This window comes from Nicotiana sylvestris, chromosome 5, assembly GCF_000393655.2.
Source record: "Nicotiana sylvestris chromosome 5, ASM39365v2, whole genome shotgun sequence".
Classification (NCBI taxonomy): Eukaryota; Viridiplantae; Streptophyta; class Magnoliopsida; order Solanales; family Solanaceae; genus Nicotiana; species Nicotiana sylvestris.
Window position 1 is genome coordinate 144,182,131 of NC_091061.1, and position 14,629 is coordinate 144,196,759.

Below are 14,629 nucleotides of genomic sequence, written 5' to 3' on the forward strand. Positions count from 1 at the left end.
CATTTGATGGTAAGTTTGAAGTACTGAATGGTGATATGGTGTGACATGAAATAGTTTTATTCGAATTATATTGTAAATTCTCATTCAAAAAGATTTAGAAGCAAATATATTTGTGCCTTTTCTTTCATTGTTCTACTTGACTAAATTTTTATTGATATGGTATTAGTAGCCTGATTTATATAAATAAGAATGTAATTCACCATTTCTCATGATTCTTCATATTTTTCAACAAAATTCACCCAAAAAAATTATTTTTGTAATGTCATTTGTGTTCTTCCAGAAAACTGCACGAAACGCGGATTAATTTACTAGTATTCGATATAAGTCGTCTGTCCATTTAAGAGTCATTCAATGTGAAGAATCGTACGAAGCCGTTCATCTCACAGTGGCAAAGACTAATCAGCATATTCAATCTTAGTCCTTTCAAATCATATTCATGTTTCACCAACAAGGGTTGCGGTGGAGTGGTAATTACTCCTTCATTCTTAATCAGAGGTCTTGAGTTCGAGTTGGCCTGGGTATGGAGTCACCTTTGTTAGGGATCATTTTACCTCCAATGTGAACCTTGTGAGACTTTCCAGCACAAATCCGATTTAATCGAGTCCCAATGTGAATACATGACACTAGGTGAGAGGAAAAAAGATTATGTCTCAATGATGCTAATTCTAAGTATCACCATCACATGTTGAGTGACTTCTACAAATTTCTCAAAAAATTTCCCTATTAATACACATCCTATATACTCAAGTTCCAGCCATAATCCAACCCCAAAATCTATTGTGTATTTCATCAAGAAAACATGGATTTGGTCTTATCTTCTCTTCATCTCCGATTGATATTATTCACTCTTCTCCAACTAATTGTAATCCAAAACCATCTGTTTTGCAAAGCTGATCCTACTGATGGTTTCACTCCAATAACTCTTAGCCAAAGCAACTTCCAAATTCAAAAGCCTTACGATGTGTCTATAAATCAAAGGTATTCCTTCATCAATGGAGTCCATAAGATGTGGGTTTTCAAGACAGACAAGCCTCATACTCCCACTAGCCAAACAAAACCTCGTACTGAAATTCGTATAACGGTATGTATCAATTAATATTTTACATTAGCTGTGATCCGTTATATTGTTTTATACTATATATATATATGGCTTTTGCTCTATGCCTAAGCTAAAAACATGTATTCGAAGAAAGCTCCATTGGTTCGAGTTGATGTTTGCTTTTTTCTCGTGAGTTACTATCACAAAATGTTACTGTCTCGGAGTCAGAATTTTCAACGAGGGAAATCAAAATATAAAAAGTAAATACATAAATAAGTAAGGGGATTCAACATATAATATATATTAAATTTTTTAACCTAATTAATATACAGTGTAATTTTCCGATATAGGGGTGTTAAAAAAAGTCCCATTATCTAAACTTTTAATGATCGATTATTAACGTTTATTAATTTATTACATTTTAGGGACATGATTATTCATCGGGTGTATGGCAATTTGAGGCATATGGATATGTTCCAAGTGGTACAACTGGTGTGTCAATAATGCAAATATTTGGAGCATCAACTTCAGCCACAACCTTAATGCTAAGAGTTTACAACGGGGACCTCACTAATGCAATTGAACCTTGTTGAATTTGGCAAAACCTTTTGTCCCACATCGGTGGGAAAAGAAGGGTTGGGGGGATTTTCCCCCTATAAAAGAAGGCTTAATATTTAGGATTTAAACGTACCTCTCATTTGCCTTCTCATCTGTTTAAGGCATTTGTATCTTCTCTCTTTAGTATTATTTCACTTGTATTTTTGGAGTGAAATAAAATATTGGTTGTGTCCGAGGAGTAGGCAAAATTAGTCGAACCTCGTAAATTCTGGTGTTCCCTTTATTGTTGCTTTATTGTCTTATTTATTATTTGGTGGCTGTCATAATTTTTGGTATAGTAGTTGTGACTTATTCACACTATATACATTTGGCTTCCGCAACAATTGGTATCAGAGCCAAGGTACTGTCTAAGTATGCTCTGTGGTTGCAGCATAGTCTGATCTTCCACATCAGAAAAGATTTATCTTGGTAACTGAGTCAAGGTTCTGTCTGAGTATGCTCTGTGGTTGCAGCTTAGTCTGATCTTCTACATCAGAAAGGAAATAATCTTGATTTGTGTCGTCAGCTATTAAATAATATTTGTGTCAAATATGGGAGACAATAAACAAGAAGAATCTACATCAAGTGTCAACAATACGTCATCATTGGCATCTTCGCTTATGACAAGAATTGTGTCAAATGCGAAATTTGCGGTAGAAATTTTTGACGGGTCCGGGCATTTTGGGATGTGGCAAGGCGAGGTTCTAGATGTCCTTTTTCAACAAGGGCTAGATTTGGCCATTGAAGAAAAGAAACCAGATGTTATTGGAGAAGAAGATTGGAGAATTATCAACCGTGTTGCTTGTGGTACCATTCGATCCTACCTTGCTAGAGAGCAGAAATATCCATACACAAAGGAAACTTCTGCAAGTAAATTATGGAAAGCACTGGAGGATAAATTTTTGAAGAAAAACAGTCAAAATAAATTGTACATGAAGAAGAGACTGTTTCACTTCACCTATGTTCCTGGTACCACGATGAATGAACATATCACCAGTTTCAATAAGTTGGTCACAGATTTGCAAAATATGGATACAACTTATGATGATGGTGACTTGGCCTTGATGTTGTTGGCGTCACTTCCTGATGAGTACGAGCACCTTGAAACTACTCTACTCCATGGAAATGACGAAGTTTCTCTCAGAGAAGTTTGTTCGGCTTTGTACAGCTATGAACAAAGAAAGCGAGAAAAACAGAAGGGCGGAGAAGGAGAAGCACTATTTGTGAGGGGTCGTCCTCAAAATCAAACGAGGACAAAGAAGGGAAGATCCAAGTCAAGATCCAGACCCAGCAAAGATGAATGTGCCTTTTGTCGAGAAAAAGGGCACTGGAAGAAAGACTGTCCGAAGTTGAAGAATAAGGCCAAATATAATAATGGAAAGGCCATTATGGATTCAAATGTAGCTGATTGTGATGATTCAGACTTCTCATTAGTTACAACAGAGTCATCAACATCATCAGACATATGGTTGATGGACTCGGCTTGTAGCTATCATATGTGTCCCAATAGGGACTGGTTCGTGGAATTTCAAGAAGGAGAATATGGAGTCATCCACACAGCGGATAACAGCCCTCTTACCTCATATGAAATTGGTTCAATACGATTAAGGAACCACGATGGAATGATCAGAACATTAACAGATGTTCGATATGTACCGGATTTGAAGAAGAATCTCATCTCTGTGGGAGCCCTAGAATCAAAAGGGTTCAAAATCATTGCAGAAAATGGAGTGATGAGAGTATGCTCCGGTGCACTAGTGGTAATGAAGGCTAATCGGAAGAATAATAATATGTACCGCTATCGTGGCAGTACAGTTATTGGGACAGCGACAGTAACATCCAGTGACGACAAAGAGGCAGAAGCAACCAAGCTATGGCACATGCGCTTGGGACATGCTGGAGGAAAATCCTTGAAAACTCTATCAGATCAAGGATTGTTAAAAGGAGTAAAGGCTTGCAACTTGGAGTTTTGTGAGCATTGTGTTAAAGGGAAACAGACAAGGGTTAAATTTGGTACATCGATCCATAATACTAAAGGCATTTTGGATTATGTACACTCTGATGTTTGGGGTCCTTCCAAAACACCTTCATTGGGTGGGAAGCACTATTTTGTAACCTTTGTTGATGATTTTTCCCGAAGAGTATGGGTGTATACAATGAAGAGCAAAGATGAAGTGTTGGGAATTTTTCTCAAATGGAAGACGATGGTGGAGAATCAAACAGGCAAGAGGATCAAGTGTATTCGCACAGACAATGGAGGTGAATACAAAAATGATCATTTCAATAAGGTCTGTGAAAATGATGGCATCGTCCGACACTTCACTGTTAGACATACACCACAACAGAATGGAGTGGCAGAACGTATGAACCGGACCTTGCTGGAGAAGGTACGGTGTATGTTGTCCAATGCTGGCTTGGGCAAAGAATTTTGGGCTGAGGCAGTTACATATGCATGCCACCTCATTAATCGCTTACCATCTGCTGCTATTGATGGCAAGACACCATTTGAAAAATGGTATGGAAAGCCTGCTATAGATTATGACTCTTTGCACGTGTTTGGCTCAACTGCATATTATCATGTGACAGAGTCAAAATTGGATCCAAGGGCAAAGAAGGCTATTTTTATGGGAATTACTTCTGGAGTCAAAGGATATCGCTTATGGTGTCCTATGACAAAGAAAGTAATATTCAGCAGGGATGTTACCTTTGATGAATCTGCTATGGTAAATAAGGTAACAGAAGATACCAAACAAAATAAAGGTGCTTCTAAGCAGGTGGAGTTTGAGGGAAAATTTATTTTTCCTACACAAGAAGCAGAGGAGGAAACAAATGAAGATTACCCTCTGGAAGGAGAGCCAGTAGAGGAGATTCCAACTCAGGAACCTCAACAACAACTTGAATCAATAGCAACCAGCAGGCCAAAAAGAACAATAACGAAACCTGTTCGTCTCATAGAGACGGTTGCTTGTGCAACCTCAATTGTAGCTGATGATGTTCCTACCACTTATAAAGACGCTGTCCAAAGTTCAGAAGAAGATAAGTGGAGGATTGCCATGAATGATGAAATACAGTCCCTTCATCAGAATCATACATGGAGATTGGCCAATCTCCCGAAGGGAAAGAAAGCAATTGGGTGCAAATGGGTATTTGCAAAGAAAGAAGGATTTCCTAACCAATTAGATGTTCGCTACAAAGCAAGATTGGTGGCCAAAGGATATGCTCAAAAGGAGGGAATTGATTACAATGAAGTGTTTTCTCCAGTTGTAAAACATTCCTCCATTAGAATTATGTTGGCTTTGGTAGCACAATTGGATTTGGAACTAGTTCAGATGGATGTAAAAACTGTGTTTTTACATGGAAACTTGGAGGAGGAAATCTACATGACTCAGCCAGAAGGATTCAAAGTTGTTGGAAAAGAAAATATGGTGTGCAAACTTGAAAAATCGTTGTACGGATTGAAACAATCTTCTAGACAATGGTACAAGCGATTTGACGAGTTTATGTTGCGGCAAGGGTACAAGAGAAGCAAATACGATCATTGTGTGTATTTGCACAAGCTTAAAGATGGTTCCTTTGTATATCTTCTCCTATATGTTGATGATATGTTGATAGCTTCCAAGAATTCGGAAGAAATTGATAAGTTGAAGATTCAACTGAAGAAGGAGTTCGAGATGAAGGATTTGGGTGAGGCAAAGAAAATTCTTGGCATGGAGATAATTAGAGATAGACGTTCAAAGAAACTCTGTTTATCTCAAAAGGAATATTTGAAGAGAGTACTTCAACGTTTTGGCATAGATGACAAGACTAAGCCAGTTAGTACTCCACTTGCTTCCCATTTTAAGCTAAGTACTATTATGTCGCCAATGGATGAAGCTGAACGAGAGTATATGTCAAAGGTACCATACGCAAATGCTGTTGGTAGCTTGATGTATGCAATGGTTTGCACAAGGCCTGACATTTCACAAGCTGTTGGAGTTATTAGCAGATATATGCACAATCCAGGGAAGGAGCATTGGCAAGCTGTGAAGTGGATTCTACGGTATATTCATAATACTGTAGATGTCGGGTTAGTTTTTGAGCAGGAAGACAATCAGTCTGTAGTTGGATATTGTGACTCAGATTTTGCGGGTGATCTGGACAAACGAAGATCAACTACTGGTTATGTGTTTACTTTTGCAAAGGCACCAGTTAGTTGGAAGTCTACTTTGCAGTCAACAATTGCTTTGTCTACAACAGAGGCAGAGTACATAGCTATTATAGAGGCTGTGAAAGAGGCAATTTGGCTTCAAGGATTGCTAAAGGAGCTTGGTGTTGAACAAAAAGGTATCACAATTTTTTGTGATAGTCAAAGTGCTATTCAATTAGCGAAGAATCAAGTTTACCATGCAAGGACGAAGCACATTGATGTTCGGTATCATTTCATACGAGAAATCATAGAAGAAGGTGGAGTCACAGTGAAGAAAATTCATACTACGGAGAATCCTGCTGATATGCTGACAAAGGTGGTGACTGCGGTCAAATTTCAACATTGTTTGGATTTGATCAACATTGTTGAAAACTGAAGATTGAAGATGAAGACACAATCAAAATTTGTTATTGAGAGAAAATTGAATATGTGGAATTTTGCCAAGGTGGAGATTTGTTGAATTTGGCAAAACCTTTTGTCCCACATCGGTGGGAAAAGAAGGGTTGGAGTCTGATCGTATGGAGTCTCGTTGGAGAGGGATTAAGCTTTTCAGAAAATAGCATAAAACTTTTTCTTAAGCTTTTATGTTCAACTACAATATGATGTATTAAGGAAATGAATCATCCTCTTAACTTTATCATGAGGTTGACTTGAATAAGTTAGAAAAGAAAATAAACTCTGATTTTGCATGTTTTCTTTCACCTTTAATGTAGTAATAGAAAATGGATTTAAGCTAATTATATGTATACTAATTGTGTAAAGATATTTTACTTATATTATCAGTGTAGCTTAACCTGTGATAACAGATTAATTAATGTTTATAATAGAAATTAACTTGTAACTACCTTATTCTAAATAACACTTACTCATAACAAACCAGTTCGAAACTTTGAATTCTTATTGACTAATACATATAGCATTAATCAACAGAGGGAGGATGTGGATATATAGTTCATAGCTTCATGTACTGATGGAACCTTCTCTTACATTCTTAAGAGTTCAAATCTCATTAATTTTTTGATTACTACTGCTTAATTGAATTTTCACTATTCTTAGGTTAACTATTTGAGATAAACAAAAGATCAAACATAAGTACCTGCATACATTGCTGAAATCCGTTTAATTTGAGTTTTCATTCGTACTCTTTGAACTGTGAATCTAGTCAATGAGGCACATGGAATTTGGGCTATGTGTTTAACCCAAAAATAGATTTCTCGGTCAAAGTCAATATCTAGAAGAAATCGGGTTACTAATAACCAAGATTTACTTCACTTTCACAACAATTTGAAAGAATAGATCAAGGAATGAAAATAATTGACAAAGAGAATAAGAAATGAACTAATAATCACTCCCAAAATTACGGCTTAGAGCATTGAAAGTAAAGCAAAGAATAACTATATGAATTTCAATAATAATTGTTACTTGGCATTACAAATGAGATTTCAGTCCTTATATAGGAGCATACGGTTCCTTACTTAATTAGGGCTCACTGATGATATATATTAATTGCATTGATTCCCCGTTACCATGTTCAATCGTAACGGAAATATTTATGACTAAAGATTCCTTGTAACTGCACTGATTTCCCTTCCTTATGTATGACAGGTCATGTATCTCCCCTTCTTTACAGCCTTTATTTATTTCGTTCCTGTTTCTCCTTTTACAGTTGTCAGGTCCGATTTTTTCCTCAGTATAACCCCGTGAGTGTTTCTCCCGTGCCTTTTTCGCATTCTTTAACTCGTCTAATTAAGAACGACGCTTGTCCTTACGTCGATGTTCCACGTATCATGCCCCCTCAGCTTGTTGATAGCCTACGTGTCATGTCTTATTCCACCAATACAGATAGTCCCCCACTTTCTAAATATTCTCAAGTGAATATTCGGAAAGTGGTAAGTTTTTATGACGGGAATTCTTTGTCACTATTTCTCGAGTATCATTATGTCTTCTTCAGAATCGATGCGATGTACGTCACATTCATTTAATTCCCATGCCACGTGACTTCTTATGATTGGTTTTGCAGTTTCTCAGCGCTTTTTTAGGTTTTTTTCTGCGGCTGCGTCAATCACGAAGTGACGGTTCCATTATGAAACTCTATAATGACCGATTTTAATGACGGATGTATCTCTTTATAAATACTTCATTCTTTTTGATTTCTTGAAACCTTCTTCCTTCTGTATCCATCATCTTAACGATTCTTCGTGTTTCTGTACCTTTTCTCTGTATTTCCTTTGTTAAACATGTCTTCGTCAACACCAGACCCTCACAAAGTTGTAATCGTCGACAAGCTTGCTCCTTGTATTGCCTCTACTAGGAGTAGGAGAGGTGGTAGACTTGGTAGCTTGGTTTTCTATCTACTCGTGGTTCTACTTCTCGTGGTTTTCTTCTAGACCTAGGGCTCCTTTGACCTCTAGATCTTCTTCTAGAAATAGGAACCTGAATGAACCTATACGTGAGCCTACAGTTTCTGAGATTATTCCTCAAGAATTTTATTTTGTGTCAGATCGTGAGACCATGAAGAATCAAGTTTCTTCTATAGCTTCCCTTAACCCTGCTGAACTTTACCCAAGGTTAATCACTCCTGGCCTTTTTTCTTTAGTTCGACAAGAATGTCATTGGAGACCGGATTTCCAAGTTTTAATCCCTGGTACCAATCAAAGAATCACTTCTTACCATGTTGGCTTTTCTTTCGTGTATACCTACCCTTTCACTTTAGGGTTTAAGCCTCCCATTGATCCAGTAATCATCGAGTTTTGTGTCTATTTTATTGTTTGCCTTGTCCAGATCGGTCCCATCGTGTGGAGGGTTGTGGCATGCCTTCGCTATTAGTCGGATTTGGTTTCCTCTCCTTTTACCTTCCGTCACTTACTTCACCTTTACTCCTCCCCCAAGTTGTTTCGTGAAGAGGTCTTTTCCCTCGTGGCTAGAAGTAAAAGGGTTTTAGTTAGCTCCGAGGATAACCGTGATCGCGGCTGGTATACCCACTTTGTTGATGCCCCCGCTAGTGGGTTAGCGGGTGAAGAAAATATGTCTTTTCCAAAAAAATGAAAACTTTGCACGTAAGTTTTTTTTTCTTTGATGCCTTGAATTCCTTCATATAGCCACATATCCACTTTTTTAGCAACCATGGAAGTCTTCGAAGAAATTCCTAGCTTCCGTTCTTGGGTAGCAAAAGATGTTGAAAATTTCTTTCACAGAAATTCGGTTAGAAAGTGAAGACTCATGATACTCTTTATCTTTGCAGTTCCTATCCTCCTTTACTTGTTAATTCATAAGTTTTTCATCATTCCCCTTTTTATTAGGGTTTGCTATTCGTGGTATTAGCCCTGCATCTATTCCAACCAGGCTTTCTATAAGTCTTGCTCAAGAATGGATTCTGAGAGTTTATTCCTCCAAGAGGAAAACTGCCGAAGCTCGTGGGTCTGATGATGAAGAGGAGGTAGAAGAAGATTCTTTGGTGAGAAAATCGTGTGTCAAGAGACGCATGATTTCTGATGATGAACCCCTGTCTCTCATAATCCCCCATCGAGTTCAATTCCTTTCAGACTCATTGATGAGCTAGAGAATACTCCTTTAGAAATTTCTGATGAAGACGCTGATAACACAACTAATCCCCCGTCAAGTCCTATTGAAAGGTGATTCACCCATGGCTTTGAGGGTGAAGAAGGCCTCGGGCCTGTTTTTGAAGAATTTCCACTTGCTTCCCTTCAAGTTTTATCTACTGTTAACCCCCTATGTCTTTTTCTGGTGTTACTCCAATGGTTGCTCCCGCTGTTGCTTCTCATATAGAAGCTGAGCCTTCTAGTAGCAGGTGAAAAATGAAAAAGGTTGTGATTAAAGTCCCCCGGGGTGAAAATTTATTGAGGAAGTCTGGACAAGCTGACGTGTGGTTGAAGCCATTGCTAGGACCCGTGGAGAAGAAGAAGTTAAAGGGTCACCGCTCCTTGACCTTAATGAATGACATTGTTCATTCTTCTCTTAAGGTATAAATTTACTTACATTTCCTTCCTTCTTTTTCCTCATTCGTAACTCACTTTCTTTTTTTATATTAATTTGATAGGCACAGAGTTTATAAAAAGGATCTCTCAGACTGATCAGCAACCAATCGACTTGTGTACTGAGGTTGATAACTGGTGAGAACAATTTGAAGGTCTTCAGTTGGAAAAGGATGCTCTTGTAGAAGAGAAAGAAGCTTTGGCACAACAGATGAGAATGGTATTCGCTGAGTTAACGGTTCTAAATGCTTCCTCTAGTCATGTTGATAAGGATAAGGATAGACTGGAATCCTCTTTTGTTGAACAACTTTTCAAGGCTATTGAAGATATAAGGGGTTTGAAACAACTCCTTAATCAAAAAGAGGTTTACGCGGGTGAATTGGTTCAAACGCCTACCCAAGCTCAGAAAGATCTCCACACCTCTACAGATAAAATTCAGTTCTTGAAAAGTTCTCTTTCTCCTTTGAAGACATCTTATGAAGCCTCAGAAATAGAAATAGAAGAACTGAGAGCCTAAATTGATCAGTGGGAGAAGGAATATGATGACCTCGAGGATAAGTTATCGCTGAGTGTTAGCTGGACTTTTCTGAACACTCACCTCGAGACTTTAACTGAAGACAGCCAGGAAGGTTTTGACCTTAACGCTGAGATTGCTAAGGTTAGAAAAGCAATTGAACAAACTCAACAACGTTAAAGATATTCCACACCTAAAGACGAAGGTTCTAAGGGTGATGGAGATGGACTTGTTCCTGGCGGAGGTGATGTTCAAGCCTCTTCTCCCCAAGTTGATCCCTCTTCTTCCGTTGATGATGCTCCTTAGCTTTTCCTCTTTTCCATACTTTTTATTGAAAGTATTTGTTTGTTGATTTTTGCTTGGAACTCCCTTATGTTGCTTTTTTCTTATTTTGACAACTTTTTAGAAGGTTTGTTTTTGCTGCCTCTGTCTTTTTGGGATTGGATGACAGAAATACCGCCCTTATTCTTTAGGGTTATGATATATAAATGTCTTTATTTCTTTTGCCGCATATTATGCTTTTTTCCTTTTAATATTTGAGCTTTCTCTTGCACTTAAAAATTCTTTAATCTTTTTTCCCTTTTAATATTTGAGCTTTCTCTTGCACTTAAAAATTCTTTAATAGACCGTGACTTTGATATACATGGATTTTTATAAAAGAGGATCCTTTTATATTAACGACACTGATGAAGATGACGTCTCATCTTCATATTTATGCAAATATATGAAACATAAAGTAGACATTGATCGGTGCCAACCCTACACCACTACAAAGTGGCGAGAGCGGTCGAAGCAGCTTTTAACCGAGATGGTCAGGATCAAATCCACATGGAGCTAAAATTGGGAATTGGATTCCTATATAAACTAGTAGTGCATAGTGCTCTTACACTTCCAATCATCTTTAGTTATTTGTTACTTCTAATTTTTAAACTAATAGTATGCTAAATTAAACTAAGAGTGAAATGCTTGTAAGGTTTTCTAAATGGTTAAAGAGGCACTAGGGAAGTGACTCTCTCCTAGGTGAATACTCGACGGATTCTCAAGCCTAAGGCAAAATTGTTATGTAGGGGATTATGATATAACCAATGCACGAAACTACTCACTCTGTACCTCTCGATAGTTTGAGTGATTTTGCACTAATTGACTTTCTCAAAACCAATTGGGTATCGAAATTGTGCAAGCAATGTAGGTTCAAGTCGGGTATTCCTATATCTAGGTTTAACCCTTTAATTGGGGCTATCAATCTCTTGAACATGACCCAATTCCATTTTAGACTAATTTTCCTAGACTCAAACTCTCTTTCTCAAGAAGAGCCTAAGTCAAAAAGGCACAAATTAGTGTTTGCAACCACTAATTCAACATGAAAAAACACAAATTAGTCCAAATATCAAACATCCATAAACATTTAAGCCTTAAAACTCAAGACCCATCAAATACCCATACTAGGGTTGAGCCACAACCCTTGCTAATGGGTCTAGCTACTCATAATAATGGAAGAAAATTGATAATTAGATGAAGAGTAACCCATATAATATGTTTACAAGCTAAGAATCAAAGATTCAATGATGAACTAGCTATGAAATTACTCAAAATAGGTCCAAAACGGCCTTCACGTGTTCAGCTAAAAGTTAGATTCCCTAAAAATCTGAAAAAGTAGTATTTATACAAAGCCGAATTTTCTGGACAAAAATACCCCTGCGGAGGTACCGCGGACCACGGAAAATGCACTGTGGCCGTGGTGAGGCTTTTTGGCTTGAATTGTCACTCTCTAAATCTGGCCATCGCGGGCCACACAAAATGCACCGCGGCCGCGGTGGCTTCATTGTGGTTCGCATAAAATGCTCAGTGGACCGCACTGGCTTCAATTGTCCAAATTTCCAACTCTCTAAAAACCCCTCTTTGCGGACCGCATAAAATGGATTGCGGCCGCAGAAGGCCGCGAAGAGGCTTCTGCAGCCGCGAGAGAACCTTTGCATACCGCATTGCTTTAAGCTCCAAATTTGCACCTCTCTGAATCTCCTCACCGCGGACCGCACAAAATGGATTGCGGCCCCGGTGGGTCTGTTGCAACTGTGCTTTGACTTATTCTTGGTACTTGTGCATGTTTCACTCCTTTTTGAGCTGGTTTTGACTACTTGTCACCTTTTTTACCAAACCTTACAAACAAGCACAACATGTAAGCCTTTGGGACTATTTGTATACAATTTTAACCAAAACTCAAGTAAAACGGAGTGTAAAATGAACTAAAATCCCTAGTTATCAACTCCCCCAAACTTAAGCTTTTGCTTGTCCTCAAGCAAACAAAATAAGTCCCACCTCTTTAAGAACAAAACCAAGAAAATTCATGTGACCTAAAGTGACCTCATCTAGCATCAATTGGGACTAACAATTGCCCTCGATTCAAATGAATCATTAACAACATCCAACCTTTTAAGCACCATGGTTTGAGTGCGACACAAGAGCATCAAGAGTTGATTCAACTCATCAGGGAAACTCTTTCTACTACTTTGGTCATTGTGGAACCCAAACTCATACGTCCTCAACTCTCCCTAAGCAAACCTCACTTTTAGATTGAATCACTCATAACTAGGATAGTGGGAATACACTCATCTCTCTCAAAGAAAGGTCACAAGTCCGGCGGTAAGTACCATAAGCTTGTCCCTTATGTGAGTCACCACTAATGTAAGCTTCATTCAACTCAAGATCATATAGGGCTTTTTGTGGAGATGTAGTGAAGGTTTTGGTTCAGGGTAGGAAATATTTGGTCTAAGTAGGTTCCATCTTCCCTTAAGCACTTCATTTCTTCATTTTGGCACGCATTCTCTTGACTATTTGAGTCATTTACTCCTTTATTAGAGGTTAGAGAGACACACTGTCACTCTTTCTTATTCTTTTCAAACCTTTTTCTCCTTTCTAAACTTTTCACACCTTCCATATCTTTTCTTTTATTGAATCCCTTCATTTATTTTACATTGTTCATTCTTTTTGACTTTTTGATTTTCTTTCTTTTTCATTGCCTTTCCTTTTCTTCATTTTGTATCTTTTACCACTTTGGTGCATTCCTCGTCTCTCCCCTCAAACTTATGCTTTTGCCTTGTGCTAAGAAAAAATCGGGTACCAAGAGAGGGTCTTTTTAGAATAGGTAAAGGCTTGTATCATGGTCTTTGAAAGAAAAAGGTCTATGGCTCAAAAGGGTTGACTATGGATATTATCATTGGTAGGCTATGGATGTTTTCAAAATGACATTCGGATTAAGGAGAGCCTATAATCACTTCTCAAGTCAAACTACACTTAGAATTTCTCCTAGACAAATATTCAGGACAAGTTCTAGACTAATGGCACGGGACTTGGACTTGCAATTCAAATTCTCACCACACAAGCTGTAGGATTGCTAAAGAGACAGAGTCGGGGGCCCACAACAACCTTAGCTAAGATCTGAGCAACACAATGGTCCCGAAAGACCACTTGATGATTATCAGCCAACACAAGAGTCTCAAGGTCATAACTTTCACCATCCTATACACAACAATTTGTTTTTGACCATAAGATCAAAGGCAAATGTGTTAGGACCAAGTGAAGCTTTGCTTGAGGCACCATTACTCACTAGCTACTATTTACACAAAAAGCAAAAAGAAAACAGACTCAACCCCTTAAGAATGTTGTCATGCCATCCATCATCGGGAAGAGCCACCCGGTTCACACAAATTCCACCTTTGGAAAGAACCGTGGCATTAAGAAAACCAAAGGCTTATTGAACGCAAAAACTCAAAATAAGAAGCTACCAAAATGAAATAAGAAGCTATGAAAGAAAAATGCGGAAAGTAGAATGAATATTTACAATAGGGGATTTAGACGATATACATAAGGGGGAATAAATATATATATCAGAAAGTAACTTTATATACAGACCAAAGTTGCAAAGTACGAAAAGTGAAATAAAATGGTAAAATTATGTACATACCAAAAGTGAAAATTAAAGCATAATAAAAAGAAAATAGTATCATATTTACAACACCAAATTATCCAAATAGGGCTACCCCCTCAAATGAAAGCTAGCATTGTCCTTAATGCTAACTAACCAAAAATAGCTCAAAATAAAATAGAGAGTAAAGAAAACTCCCTATTGGCCCTCCGTCTGCATAGGATCATGAGTCTGGGTCCCTAGGTCCTCGGACTGCTCGGGAACCTGTGACTGGATCCCTGTAACTTGTGTCTGCACTGGGACCTGGGCCTGTACTAGGTCCTGGGCCTGCACTGGGGCCTGAGGCTGGCTAGAGGACCCTCCTGCGGGTCCTCCAACT

The 14,629-nt window shown here is 38.2% G+C and overlaps 1 long non-coding RNA gene across 1 annotated transcript; it reads left to right on the plus strand.

The window, feature by feature from the left end:
- Positions 1-757: 757 nt before the first annotated feature.
- On the plus strand, positions 758-1,880 carry LOC104237434 (uncharacterized). The gene is made up of 2 exons (XR_011407441.1): positions 758-1,081; positions 1,465-1,880. It is a non-coding gene; the product is annotated as an uncharacterized lncRNA (long non-coding RNA).
- The last annotated feature ends 12,749 nt before the right edge of the window (positions 1,881-14,629 follow it).